The 16,093-nt window shown below is 37.8% G+C and overlaps 1 protein-coding gene across 1 annotated transcript in view; it reads left to right on the top strand.

Moving 5' to 3' along the window:
- Positions 1 to 15,021: 15,021 nt before the first annotated feature.
- LOC121872942 (serine protease filzig-like) overlaps positions 15,022 to 16,093 on the top strand; it is a 78,619-nt gene continuing 77,547 nt past the window's right edge. Inside the window, exon 1 of the mRNA XM_042376083.1 lies at positions 15,022 to 15,055. The gene's annotated coding sequence lies outside the window, so the exon portion shown is untranslated. The remainder of the gene's footprint in view (positions 15,056 to 16,093) is intronic.

Here is a 16,093-nt window from a genome sequence, read left to right as displayed (position 1 = left end):
AAAAATATTTTTTTCTGTGAAATTTCAAACTGTTTTTTACTAACTTTAGGTGCTGAATCCAAATCTGATCTCGATTTGCTCCATCACGTAACGTGCCAGAATTTACTGAGCTACCAGAGATTGAGGATATAGACCGGAATTCACCTGTTTCTACTGATGAAGATGAAGAGACTGATCTTTTCAGCCATCTGGTGAAGATTGAAAAGCCAACGTTGTTTTCTCAGTCAGAATTGAATGATCTGGTCAGAGATCTAAATTTGCCAAAACAGTCTGCTGAATTGTTGAGCTTCCGGCTTCAAGAGAAACGACTCTTAAAACCTGGCACGAGTGTCTCCTTTTATCGCAACAGAGAAGAGCAACTGCGAGTACTTTCATTCATATGACCAGCTTGGTAATGATGTAGAAGGACTTCTTCTCTCCATGGGATCAGCATATGATAGTAAGGATTGGAGACTTTTTATTGACAGTTCTAAAGGAAGCTTGAAATGTGTTCTTCATAACGAAACAAGTATGGTTCAATTCAATCGGACATTCTGTACAAATTAAAGAAGAGTATGAAAACATTAAGACTGTTCTAGAGAGTTTAATACCATGCTCATGAATGGTTAATTTGTGTGGACTTGAAAATGGTAAACTTTCTATTGGGCCAGCAAGGAGGGTACACAAAATACCCTGTTTTCTGTGCTACTGGGACAGCAGGGCTACAACAGACCATTGGGTGAAAAAGTGGCCACCAAGACATAGTTTGACGCCTGGTGACAAGAATATCATTAACGATCCTCTGGTTGACAGGAAAAACATTGTCCTTCCTCCTCTGCACATAAAACTTGGTATCATGAAGCAATTCGTCAAGGCTCTTGATCATAGTGGAGAGTGTTTCAGATATATATGCTCAACCTTTCCAAGTCTTAGCGACGAGAAGAAAAAGGCAGGGATTTTTGATGGACCCCAAATAAGAACACTACTCAGAGATCCACACTTCCTTGCAACAATGACTGAGGCACAGGCAAGAACTTGGAATGCTTTCTCTAATGTGGTGCGGAACTTCTTAGGGAACAAGAAAGCGGACAACTATCAAGAAATTGTGGAAGAGCTGCTCTTGAGTTTACAAGCACTTGGACGCAGAATGAGTATCAAGGTTCACTACTTACACAGTCACTTGGACGAGTTTCCAGAAAATCTGGTAGAAGTGAGCGAGGAGCAAGGGGAGCGCTTTCATCAAGACATTAAAGTAATGGAAGAACGTTACCAAGGTCGACGGGACTCGAACATGATGGCGGACTACTGCTGGAGTTTGATGAGAGACATTCCAGAAGCTGTACATAAGAGATCGGCCAAAAAGAGGAAGTTTATGTAACTGTAACTTGATCTTAATACTTGCACTATTTCTACCGTACATTAATTGTTTTTTTTCACCCTTCAATGTTACATTTAAATATTATATGTGCATTAACTTTCCAATTTGATATTAACAATTTTTGGTTATAGAAAAATACAAATTATAATGCTGAAAAAATTTATGTATACATGTTTAAACCGTCAATTTTGATCCAAAAGTTTACGTTTCCCAGCAAAAGTGCAATATGGTATATCTCAAAAACCTGGTGTGATAGACAAAAACCAAAGTCATATTTGGATTCTGCACCCCAAATTTACTTAAAATCCGTTTAAAAACCTTGTGCCAGAAAAATTGTGTTGACCGGTGTTATGTGTTAAAGGAATATCCTTCCTTCCTGTGTGTATGTATGTGTATATGTATGTATAAATAAATAAATAAATAAATAAAAAAAAAAATAATAAAAAAAAAATAATAATAAATAATAAAATAAATAATTACTGAAGTGCAAACCGTAGTAACACTATGAGATGTTCTTATTACCACCATGCTATTGTACTATTCCAGATGATACTAAATGTACATAATACTTCCTTGACATAAATGTATAGTATATATGAGGCGCCTCAAAGAGAGCTCAGGTTCTCAACTGGCTCAGCCATGTTAATATTGTTATTATTATCCACTCTGTATCTGTGTTTTTCTGGCTAAATAAACTGTTTCAATTCAATTCAATTCAATTCAATTCAATTCAATTCAACATCGTAGGACCACTTACAGCATCGTGCGGCAACACCTACATCTTCACCAGGTGGGGTAGAAGCCTAATGCTATAGCAGAGTCAGCTGTCCGCGCTTTCCTGTCTGGTTGGGTCTCCCGTTTCGGTCCTCCCACGACTGTCATCACTGACCTAGGAGTCCAGTTTGTGTTTCCTGCAGTTCCACTGCACTATCAGGCACAGCACTACTGCTTACCACCCTCAGTCCAACGGCATGGTAGAGCGGTTTCCTCGTCAGCTGAAGGACGCCTTCAAGGCACAGCACGACCCCTACAGCTGGACGGATGCTCTACCCTTAGTGCTCCTTGACATCCGTCCATCACTCAAAGAGGACATGGACTGCAACCCAGCGGATCTCACTCTAGTTAAAATGTAGGCGAGCCCCTTCGCCTACCCGGGGACTTCTCACATACTCATGACATTGCCCACTTCACTCCTGCTGTCCGTCACGACCTACTACAAACACTACAACAGGCATTTTCGGCATTCAAGGCTACTTCCACATGCCAGCCTTCCCCTCGCTCTGAACACATCCCTCCTGCACTACTCAACGCCGAGTATGTCTTCGTCAGGAGCGATGCTCACCGCAACCCACTTCAACGCCCCTACGGCGGACCCTTCCCGGTCAGCGAAGTTCCTGACGATCAATCGTAATGGCAGACACGACACCGTCAGCATCGATTGATTGAAGCCGTCTACCTTACCCGATGGTGCCCCAGCTCAGCATTACCCCCAGCAAACCACGCCTGCACTAGTCTGCCCACCGTTGCCGCTTGCAGCACCACTTCGTCCACAACATTTCTTTGTGCCCTCTTTCCATTCTCAGGTACCTACAGCTCCTGCTCCTGACTCTGCTCCTGATGAGGATCCTGAACCTGGCTCTGTGGACCCAGACATCCCACCCAGCGCCCCCGAGGACTTTGCACCTGCTGCGAGAGAAGCACCACATTCCTCGCCTGTTCCTCCCGCCGCTCAACCTTCTCATATCTACAACCCTCCTCCTCCAGATGCTTTTCCTCCTGCTTTTCCCACAGATTATGTATCATTTTACGGAGTCGTCACTCGTAGCCTCCGAGTAGTTCACACCCCCGCCCGTTATGCCTCGCACGTGGGATACAATCCTGCCTACAGCAGGTTTCCTGTAGCGTCTGGAGGGGAGGGGGAGTATTATAGTGGCTAACTCTCACTACAACTGCTCCTCCGTCCTCGCCTCGTTTTTGTTGTTGTTGAGATTAATCAGCAGCGAGTTCCATACCACAGCCTCCGCTCCTGAACCGCTTGCTGACTGGCCACCTGCCGTCCTCTCCTCAGCCAATGAACAGCGAGTTCCAGACTACAGCTACTGCCCCCAAGTTGCTTGCTGATTGACCAGCCAATCAGCGGTTGTTGTGTGTTGTTGAGATTGTCGGACCGTAGTCCGACACGGGCTTTTGCCTGTAGGCGGCCCGTTTGGTGGTTCCGGCTGAAGCTCTGGGAGCAGCCAGACCGGATTTGGGATGGGGATGGAGGTTGTCCAGTGATTGTAGGACTTAATGGCCAATGTGATCTCCTGCTTTCATATCAAGAATAAACCTCACCACTATGATTTGAATAAGTTTTACCTTGGATTCTAGATTCTGTGTTAAAGGCAGAGTATCATGAGGTGGAATTCTCCAAGTGGCATTGTATGAGCGCCAAGCATTGGGTCCAACAGGCAACAGCTGAGGCATTTAGCATTTTTATGCATAAAATTTATGCCTGGCATCACGTTTATATACTATAATATCTACGATTGATCCACCAGATAAACAAGAGTCAAGAGTCAGTCCAAGGTATTTCACTGAGGTTACAGATGGGTTCATTCCCACGGAGTACAATGAATTATTTAACTTTTTTGAAATTTCGTTTTGATTAAAATAATATTGCTTCAGTCTTTTTAAGATGTTGGGGTAATTTGTTGTCTGAGTTATTATTTGCATGACTTCGGTTCAGATGATAACGCTTTAGCTATGTCATTTGGTTCTTTATTTGACACTTAAAGAGCCCTGTCACCGGCATTACACCATAGCTTATAATTTACAATAACATAAGAAGGGCAATGGTCCTTAAATACTCCCTTGTGGGACTCCACAGGCTATTGGTATGAATGTTGACTCGATATTATTTGCAACAGCAATTTGTTTCGTGTGTTTAAGATAAGATTTAAAACGGTCAACAGACCCAATGCCAAAAGCCAGCAGTTTTTCATAGTAATCATGATCCACTGTTTTACGTTTCCATTACTGTGCAGTTTATATGAGCTATTTGGGTCCTGGTATGGTCGGTTGCATTTATTATCATAATAAGAATGGTAATAATTATAATTAAAACTGGCCTGGTAAATTATCATCATTATCATAAAAATTGAGAATATTGAAATACGACTGTCAAGCCACCACTCAGCCAGCGGCCGTCGCCACCATGGCAGCGGTCCAATGTCAACACACCGGCGCCTTCACCCTTCTCCGCAAGTGATGGCTGCCTGAAGCTGCTCCATCCTGTCACCACCCGGAGTCAGGTCCTCGTACATACTGCAGCAAAATAATCATTCTTAAGGTGTTAATTTTTTGTACTTTAATTCGGAGAGGGAATTATCGTACTCCTTGGTTATTTGGTCATACTCGGCGGTTGGGTACTCGGTTGTGAAATTGTCGTAATCAGAATTGATTTGATAATTTGTTTATAATTTTCGCCACTTATCAGCTTACTCGCCGTTCGGGCGGTCTATCCAGTGTTAGTACAGGAGGAAACCGAGGACCGGGAACCTGGGATGTTTGGTAGGGTTTACACTGGATAACACCTTTCTCACCGCTGTACTCTTATGTTAAAGCTTACGCTTCCCATTGTATACATACCTGCACTGCCTATTTACATAGTACACCTGCTTTGTCTATGAAGAGTGCATTGTATACCTGCAATGTGAACATTGTATACCTGAACTTTCTATGTACAGCACAGTACTTACATGTCTGGGTCATAATGAACTTGTATGACGATTTTATTCAATAAATTTCTATCTGTGGTTGGGATTACAATAGCCTATTCTACTTGCTAAATTTTCCCTGATATACAGTAATCCTTAATAATGGAAGCAAAATAGTTTCGGAAAAGCAAACTGAAATTGGCAGCAGACGTCCACGTACAAATTATCAAAGCGTCGTAATTCAATTTACCTTTTAAGAGTAGGTGTAAGACAGCTCTTCCTACCTAAACTAAGGCATAAAATTTATAGGGAAATGTCATTAAAATTATACAGAGATTTTACTGTAACTAAATGTATTTTTCTATACCTTTGGTAGAAAAATTGCAGTGACTGAGTGGCTGGAGACTGTCTTAGTCATCACTCAGAAGGGCAGCCACCTCCTGAAGAAGGCTGGGTGATGCGTGGTTAGTCTCCATACACTTATACACAGCAGAGTCCGGGTCGTACATAACCTACGACTAAGACCGGCATTACTCAGAAGATAGATAGGCAGTCTGTTGTTTATTCAGTAAAATTGAATATAAGTTCAGGTTGTACAGTACGTATATTACATAGTGCAGGGATATGAACAATGTACAGTCAACCAAAGATGCACTGACCCAACCCTGGGTCCCGTACTCGCAATTTTACCAGGCAATACTCTGTAAGTAAGGCTGTATGTAATGGTGATTGTAATTGGTGGATCTATTTTCGGTTGTATCACTGTCAGGATAAATATTAAACAAACCTAAGTAGCATTTTTATAATCTAATATACTATAGGACTAGGCGTGTGTCTGTCTGTCTGTTTGTGTGTGTCTGTTTTGGTCAGCCGAAACGGCACAATCGTTTTTCATGAAACTTGGTGGAAAAAAAAAAAAAAAAAAATCGTAGAGTGGAACAAACCTGGCCCCATGTCGATGGTTTCTTTAGGAAAGCATTAGTTAACAATTTTATTTTCGATGGAAAACGATGCAAGTCTACAGACTTGGCGCACCCTAATTAACCATGCAAGTCTACGGACTTGGCACACCCTCATTCGCTGGACGCTGTCACGAGCGTTCAAACTCTCACAAGGGCACGAAAGTGCCCGCGATCACTTGTAATAAACTATTCATCATTATTTTAAATCAAGAGGTTTCCAAATATTCGTATATTTGCTTAAATAATGAAGAAAAAATTATATTAGTGAATTGGCTGCCACAAAATTCTCACATCAAATTTCAAGAATACAAGTTCCGCATTTCATCTTGAGTGTTTCACGGACAGGTGTAGCAGTTAAAAGTGAAGTCTAGGTAAAAATGAAGTGTTTGCCCAACATATCGTACGGCTCTGAGATTCCTTGGTGAACAGAGCTGGTGAGTGGCGACTGATAGCAGCAATACTGTATTCTACTTTCATGCGTTTTTTAAATTTAATTTACTTGTAAACATAAAAGTCCATCAGTTTTTTTAGTGAAAGTTAAATAGTAAATTCGATGGTGTGCAGAATGAACCTGGTAAAGGTGTGGTTATATTGAATTGAAATTGAATTGAATTGAAACAGTTTATTTAGCCAGAAAAACACAGAATCAGAGTGGATAATAATAACAATATTAACATGGCCGAGCCAGTTGAGAACCTGAGCTCTCTGTTAGTACAATAGCATGGTGGTGTAGGGTTACGGGATATTATATTGTCTAGCACTCAGGATGGATGGAAACTCTAAGGTGGTTTTCTTGTATAATATAAGTTATATGATAGACAGTCTGGTGCTGGAGGTGCCATGTGGTGAGGAGCTGCTCAGTAGAGACGTTCGGTGAGTAGCGTGTTGAAGAAGGTAGATGTACAGGAGCTTCGTTAGAGAAGATGTTGCCTGTTGCTGGCCTCCTGGTTGAATGAATGCTGGACAGCGTGGAGCTTGCTGGAGTAGGTGTTGTGTGTTCAAGAAGAATGGCCAGAATGAGAGAGCTGGTTGGTGAGGACGCTCAGAGAAGGACAGCTGGTGGGTCGCCATGCTAGCTGGCGGGAGCGAGGACCGCCAGGCAGGCGGAGGAGAGGCGAGGGCCGCCAGGCAGCGGCGGAGGAGGAGGTGTTGCATGTTGTAGAAGAGAGGCTAGAATGAATCTCAATGGAGAGACAGAGCTTATATACCCAGCAGCCGTGAGTCATCTATGAGTCATGTTGGGAAAACCCAAGAAGTAACCGGTCTTTGGCTCGGTTGCTAGGATAAGGTGACGCCGCTCGTTTGGTTGCTAGGGAAGGCGTCGCAGGTGGGATGCAGCTACGCAGTTTGTAGGGGAGACGTCCACTACAGTGGTAATAAGAACATCTCATAATGTTACCACGGTTATCACTTCAATATTTATTTATTTTATTCATTTTTTATTTACTTTTTATATATATATTTTTATTTTTATTATAAGTATATAATGTACATGAATTACAGTGGAATTGAAAAAAAAACATAAGTATAATGGGGGAGAAGTACAACATGGGTTGTACAGTATTAAGGTTGAACAAGAGGACAGAGCTGTCAGGATTATTTTTAATTGACAAATATGTTTATTGCAATGGTAATTTCTTATCTATTTACATGATAATTTACCATAAAACGGTTTTGATGGTACAATAAAAGCAGGAATTCTCTTATTTCTCTTGTAGACAAAGTAAATTTCTTGAATGGTCATTTGTATGATAAAGCGGTATGGTGCGAGATCATTATGAAGAGGAAAAATGTACTAATTGGAGCTGTGTATAGGGCTCCTAGTACAAGTCGTGAGATTTGTTTTTAATAGCCTAACCAAGTTGTTTCCTTTCCTCGTGGATGTAATGTTAAATCTCCATATTTTGCTTACTAAGATACTATTCCTGTTGTAAATACAGGTATGTCTTCTCGTGGATGTTAGAACAATCCAAACGTATTCTGCTATATATGTGGGTGCTTTGTTGCGCATAAGCAACAAGAAATAATCGCATCCGTGAAAAATGCATATTTTGCCTACTTTGGGGTGAAAATAGGTGATTTGGATAAACCATGGGCGCCACATAAAGTATGTCGCACTTGTGTTGAAGGTTTAAGACTGTGGAAATATGGTAAGAAAAAAGTTATGGCATTTGGAGTCCCTTATGGTATGGCGGGAGCCTAAAAATCATGGTGATGACTGTTATTTTTGCTCTGTGAAGATAGGGGGATATAATGAAAAAAACAAACAAGGAATCATTTATCCCAAGATTCCATCTGCTATGAGACCAGTGCCACATGGTCCTGAGGTTCCAGTCCCCATTCCGCCAGATGTGTTGCAGTCTCTGTCATCAGAATTTGACCGTGATTCATCGTCAGGTAACGGAAGTGATGTTTATCAACCTGAAGATATCAGTGATGTACCGGAAGTGTTTACCCAGATTGAACTTATGGATCTGGTTAGGGATTTGAATTTACCAAAGGAGTCTGCTGAGCTTTCAGGATCTAGATTGAAATCAAAGAAGTTATTGGGCAAAGGGACATATTTTTCATGGTATAGGCACCGTGAACAAGAACTAGTTACATTTTTTTCACAGGAAGGCTCCTTGGTGTATTGTCGTAATGTGTCTGCTTTAATTAACTATCTTGGCATTACCTATACAGCTACTGAATGGAGGTTGTTCATTGATTTTTCAAAAACAAGTCAAGGGAACTTATGAAAATTTGCAGATACTTCTAGAGAAAGTTCATTATAAAGATCATGGTTGGTTGGTTTGTTGAGATTTCAAAGTCAATGCTTTGTTGCCTCGTCAACAGAGTGGATACACGAAAATGCCATGTTTTTTGTGTGAGTGGGACAGCAGAGCAAGACGTGAACATTGGGACAAAAAACACTGGCCACCAAGACAGGCTCTTGTGCCAGGTTCAAAGAAATATACGACATGATCCATTGATTGACCCTAAGAAAGTGCTGTTACCTCCTCTGTATATAAAATTAGGGTTAATGAAACAATTTGTATAAGCCCTAGATAAGGAAAGTGATTGTTTCAGGTACACATGCAGGGAATTTCCATCAGTTACATATGAAAAAATCAAGGCTGGCATTTTCGTGGGCCCTCAGATCCGAAACTTAATGTTGGAATAGTTTCAAGAATGTTGTTTATAGATTTTTAGGCAATAGCAAAGATCTAAACTATCAAAACATTGCTGAAGGTATGTTGAATTACTTTAAAAACATGGGTTGCAATATGAGTGCAAAAGTGCATTTCTTACAATCCCATCTTAAGTATTTTCCTGAAAATTTAGGTAGTTTAAGTGAAAAGCAAGGTGAAAGATTTCACCAGGACTTTAAGAAAATGGAAAAGAGGTACCAAGGAAGGTGGAATGTGAACATGATGGCAGACTACTGCTGGATGCTGAAGAGAGAGTGTGCCAATGGAAAGATTGCCAGAAAATCGAGAAAAAAAAGAAAGTTTTACCCATCTTAGAAGCCTAATATTATGTTCATGCATATTCATAAACTGCACTGTATATCATTTTTTCTGTATTTGCCGGCAATGGCATCACGGAAATTGTGATCAAGTCCCAGGTTGCTGATCTGACTTTTTGCCTCATTTACACACAATTGCAGGGTCTCAATTGTTTCTCTTACTCTGACAACACAACATACATATATTGTTTCACACTCTTGATTTTTTTTCATTTTTGTATTTCTTTATGGTTCTTAATTATTATTATTATTATTATTATTATTATTATTATTATTATTATTATTATTATTATTATTATTATTATTATTATTATTATAGTTATTTCTATTATTATTATTATTATTATTATTATTATTATTATTATTATTATTATTATTATTATAGTTATTTCTATTATTATTATTATTATTATTATTATTATTATTATTATTATTATTATTATTATTGTTATTGTTATTGTTATTGTTATTGTTGTTGTTGTTGTTGTTGTTGTTGTTGTTGTTGTTATTATTGCATTTTCGCCCCCAAGGCCCCGATGTGGGTCAGTGTCCAGGTGGGCTAATCCTCATAAAAAAAATAGCCTTAATCACAATAATCTTTAGGTTTAGTTAACTTTGAAACCTACTGAATTGTATTATTTGTATTATCTTGTCATATTTGTATGTTGTATTGGTATATGTATAAGTTATATTATCTTGTATTATTGGTAATAAAGTGTGACTTGCTAGAGCAAAACAAAGTTTATTTTTGAAATCCTTGAGGAAAACGAATCAGAATCACGTCTCAGTTTTAAAGCATTTAACTTTTCTTAAAATGCAGACCGGTGGAAAATAAATTATACTGTACACTTGGCCCATACATCATAAATAAGCACACCCACACCTTCCTTCCAGCCTGGTATATATGGGGTTCAAAATGTTCAGCATAGGGAGATCTAAATGTTTATAACTTTGGGGCGCGCTATGTCCTACAGTAAAATATATATACCTAAAGGTAACAATCACAACATCCTGGCCTTAAAGTAACACTTACTAAGCTGTATCAATATAATATCATCCACACAACATCCTGACCTTAGGGTAACACCCACTAAACTGTATTAAAATAATATGATTTAAGCAATACCAAATGATAAACACGTGCGTGTCATAGGAATGCCTGTCCATTATCTAAACAGAACTGACTTCAACTGATGGGTGATGGCCTGAGGCTGACTGCGGAGCAATGCCAACCGACAGCAGTTCGCCGCTCTCCGAATGAGTCGTTCGTCTAGCACTTCATTTTTACCTAACGCTTCACTTTTTACTGTTATACCGGCACCGGTCTGTGGACAACAGATTGAGAACCACTGTGACATTTCTTTGATGCAACTAATAATATGGTTAGGGTATATATTTATAAGTCATAACTTGTCAAAAAGATTTAAAATCTATAACAAGCATAATAAATAATATAACTGATATATTAGTATATCTTTATTATTGTCGTTAATATATTATAAATCAAAATATATATCAACATAGTATTCATATATGTCTTTATTACCTAACAAAGTCATGAAATAATGAATATACAGTATTCCAGTTGATTTAGACCTGAGGGGACATGTCATTGGGCGAGGCACGTCATGTGGTGGTCACTGTTCATCCACGCATTACGTCGCATATTCGTATGCTGATTTAGGGCCGTGTCTTTGCTGAGGGACATTTACACAATGAACAAGCAAGAAAACATAAAAGGCCTGAGTCAACTTCAAGTTTTGTCGTGCATTATTTATTTATTTTTAATACACCCTCCACCAACATTAATATATCACGTTATAGAAACAAAACATTTTATTAAAATTTGCTCATTGACAACTATTTGTTTACATTTACCGATTCATTTTTGTTTTCATGTCTAGACTGAACCATAATGACAACTATCACTGATCCTAACACCGCGGAGTTATTGTTGATGAGAAACTTAACTGGAGAAACCACATACAGTACAAGCCATTCATAGTAAAATCAATAAACAGTGCGGTATCATGTATCATACTCGACAGTCACTCACTCTCACAACAATGAAAGAAATCTATCATGATCTTGCTTCCCAACACCTGATACACTGTCACACACCATGGGGGGCCTCTGGCTCTTCAAAAACATCATCTCTGGTTACTGCACAAAAGAGAGTTGTACGGACAATGACCCACTTGAAAAAAACAGATCACACAAACGAAAAATTTGCTATATTGAAATTTTTAAAATTCAAGGATATTAACACTTAATGCTGTGCCCTCTTTTTTTTTTTACAAATCTATCAATCACTTGCTTGACAATAATTACTTCCACTTCCGGAATAATCAGAGATACAACTTAAGGCACCCAGAGCTACAAAGATCACCCTCCATGCGCTCCTCTCAGTCCCAGACCTCCATAAAATATCATGGTGTGAAGGTGTGGAACAACTTACTCCCACACATCCGAGCAAAGACTACGCCCCCTTCCTTTAAATCATCTCTAAAAAAATATCTATTGTCGAAGTATTAATACTTCTTGTAACACTTACTATATTTACAGTACCTGCTTTTATTGTACCATCAAAACCGTTTTATCGGAAATTATCATGTAAGTAAATAAGTAATTACCATTGCCTGAAAGCTCTATCCTCTTGTTCAACCTTATTACTGCTCCCCCATAATACTTATGTTTTTAATTCCACTCTAATATATATATATATATATATATATATATATATATATATATATATATATATATATATATATATATATATTTCATTAGCTCAATAAAGCACGCAGACTTCTACATATAATCAACACCTCACCCGGCCAGGATTCGAATACACAGCCCACGACTGTGACCGGGGAACGCTACCTCTAGACCACCAGGATACTAAAAGCACTCCTAGACCCCGGTCACAGTCGTGGGCCGTGGGTTCAAGTCCTGGAGGGGGTAAGGTGTTGATTTTATATATATATATATATATATATATATATATATATATATATATATATATATATATATATATATATTTGTGTGTGTGTGTGTGTGTGTGTGTATGCATGTATAAATAAATAAATAAATAACACAATAAATACAAATTAAAATTATAAATAATAAAATAAATAAATATTGAAGTGATAACCGTGGTAACACTATGAGATGTACTTATTACCACCATGCTATTGTACTATTTCAGATGATACAAAATGTTACATAATACTTCCTTGAGATAAATGTATAGTATATAATTATCAGGTGCCTCAAAGAGAGCTCAGTTTCTCAACTGGCTCAGCCATGTTAATATTGTTATTATTATCCACTGTGTATCTGTGTTTTTCAGGCTAAATAAACTGTTTCAATTTAATTAAAAAATTCAACTATCTTCCAAAGAATGATTAAATGGAGATACATAACGAAATGAAACTAGAGTCAGTTGTCGCGACCAACCTGTGTGGGGCATTAACCCTGTCTTGTTGGACTCTCTCCTCCCACGTTATGTAAGCCACCACGACCACCACCACCACACCCCCGGCAGCAGACGCGAGCACATCCGACAATCTGTTTCTACTCTTTGCTTCAGTTTCATTCGTTCCGTCTGACTGTCATTCTCTTCTGGAAAAAAAGAGAGGAAAAGAACTCTTATTGAAGATTGCTACACATGCTTAAACTTTTCCTCAGACTTGTCTGCACAAACAAAACTGAACGCGTAGGGAAAGTGTGTGGGCTAGTTTAAACAGTTGCTCAGTTTTCAGCAGTTGCGTCATTATGTAACAGTGATTTCTTATAATTCCAATTTATTCATAAAGGAGTTTTAATCTGCCATTTTGTCTATTATCTCCATTAATATGTGTTCTTTTTTTAACGGGGATTAGCCCACCCGGGCACAGGTCACTGACCCACATCGGGGCTTGGGGGCGAAAATGTAACAATAATAATAATAATAATAATAATAATAATAATAATAATAATAATAGTAGTAATAATAATAATAATAATAATAATAATAATAATAATAATAATAATAATAATAATAATAATAATAATAATAATAGTAGTAATAATAATAATAATAATAATAATAGTAGTAATAATAATAATAATAATAATAATAATAATAATAATAATAATAATAATAGTAGTAGTAATAATAATAATAATAATAATAATAATAATAATAATAATAATAATAATAATAATAATAATAATAATAGTAATAATAATAATAATAATAATAATAATAATAATAATAACAATAAATAAAATTTATATTAAAAACACAAAATTAAAAATATAATAATAAAATAATAATGATGACAATAATAATAATAACAACACTGTAATAATAATAATAATAATAATAATAATAATAATAATAATAATAATAATAATAATAATAATAATAATAATATAATAATAATAATAATAATAATAATAATAATAATAATAATAAAAAACCATAAAGAAATAACCCCCCCCAAAAAAAAATCAATAGTGAGAAACGATATATGTATGTTATATTTTCAAAGTAAGAAAAACAATTGAGACCCTGCAATTGTGTGTAAATGAGGCAGAAAGTCAGATCAGCAACCTGGGACTTGGTCACAATTATCGTGATGCCATATGGCAGCAGGGTCTGACATAAGACAACACTTTAAGCTTCCAATATCTTCCTAGGCGATAGTACCTCCCTGTTTGATAGCTACCTACTACCTACTACCTGGTAGTCTTTAATGTGACATATTAATAGTAATAAAAAGATAAAATCAAGGGCAGCGTTTTTTTCTAAAACAGCAAGATAAGTCTGTTATTATATAATAGATCGGACACCAGTAACTCGAGTAGGCAGGAGCTAATCGGTTCTCATCATCTGCGGCAGGAGTGGCAGAAGTGATTTACGCAACTTTTCCAAAGAATTCATAGTAGAATTCACCGAAATTTACTTTATTGAGCTATTACCATGGTAAGTAAAATGCAAAGATTACAGAGACAAAGCACAAAAAATGTAACAGCGCTTTCTCAACAGTAAACATGCTCTTCTAAATTCTGTGAGAGAACCGAGTTGTTTGCACAACCATATCTGCATAATGTAGAGGAAAAACGCACATTTACGTTTCTTTTGAACAGACAAGTCTGTCCCTTGGCACATAAACTGCTTCAGTGTGTTAACTATTATAAAGTTATTTATACAAATTAAAAATGTAATACAATGAGTTCTCTTATGTAAGTAAACAAAAAAAATATTGGATCATAAACAGCGAATTGGCAAGCTCGTTTACTTACAAGAACACATAACACTAATAACACTGAACACCACCTCGCAGAAAGCGCGTGAAACCAGCTCCAAACAAGTCAACAACAGAAGACGCCACACCAAAACCAGATCCTCGGTCCTGGGGGTGGTAATGGTGGAGGTGGAGGGTTGCAGGCGAGGTGGTGCCCGTGATGGGACGGAGAGCAGAGGGATGCGCCGGTCAGTCAGCAGTTGGGTGTCGTGTCGCGCGCTTCTTCCACGCATGCTCAGGTGATCTTTGTGTTACTGGTCGCTGACAATGCTGTCTAGGTTAAACGTAACTCGTGAAATTAGTGACTATAAACCTGATGTTATGTGTGTATACGTAAGGCCACACAAACTTACCAGTTTTGAGAGGAATACTTGCTAAAAAATCTCAAGTGATTTTTAAAATGAGGCTACGTATATTTTTCTCATTTCTATGGTTAGCCTGTATTGTAATGAAGATCCACGAAAACAAATAACTTTAGTAGTCTACGATTTTTTTACATTTTGTATATATTGAACAAGATAAAACTAATGATGAAATAGCTAATGTACTCAAGTGTAAAAAAAAATCTTGCTATAAACGTGTTTCACCAAGGACTACCACAGATAGCTTGTAAACGGTTTACCAAACAGTCATGAGATACCACTACTGTAGATAGCGTACTATTGTCTTTACGCCAGCCCATGTCGCTCTTATGTACAAGAACTTGTAATTGAAACCAAAATAAGTAGCCTGAAAATATTGTACCCAACAAGTCATAAAAATGTCAACTGAAGTATCGACTTAAGTGTGAGTGAACCAACAAAGAGAAGTTCAACGTGTCTAAATTAACATGTGCAGAAATATAACATACCTTACGGAGGTTAAACTTGTGTCAGGAACCTCGTACTGTATAAAAGCTCGCCCCCGCAATCATGTGTATCTTAAACGACAGCCGACAGTGTTTTTTCCCTAACAGGAACAAAGCAAAAAATCGGTGTGTGAAAATTTTGTAGAACTTCACGTGTCTTAAACCACAAAGGGTATCCTCCTAAGGGTGTTAGTTCTCTACATAAACAGCGCAAAAATGGTCATTCAACGCCAACTAGCGTGTATCCTAAATTTACTACTGTCGATAGCCTGCCGATGATTCATCCAGAATTGACAGATAACATCATAATGTCCATCTGCGTTACCTCGCACGTATCTTAAACCACAACCGGTAGCCGAGGGACACCCTACCCAGCGTTAGACTACGAGAACAATGGCATAAGGTTTGAGCTAAGTTACGGCACACGATG

The sequence above is a fragment of the Homarus americanus genome, unplaced genomic scaffold, assembly GCF_018991925.1.
Source record: "Homarus americanus isolate GMGI-L3 unplaced genomic scaffold, GMGI_Hamer_2.0 scaffold11022, whole genome shotgun sequence".
In the NCBI taxonomy this organism is placed as follows: domain Eukaryota; kingdom Metazoa; phylum Arthropoda; class Malacostraca; order Decapoda; family Nephropidae; genus Homarus; species Homarus americanus.
The sequence above is the reverse complement of the archived record's forward strand: the minus strand, read 5'-3'. Positions and strand labels throughout refer to the sequence as shown.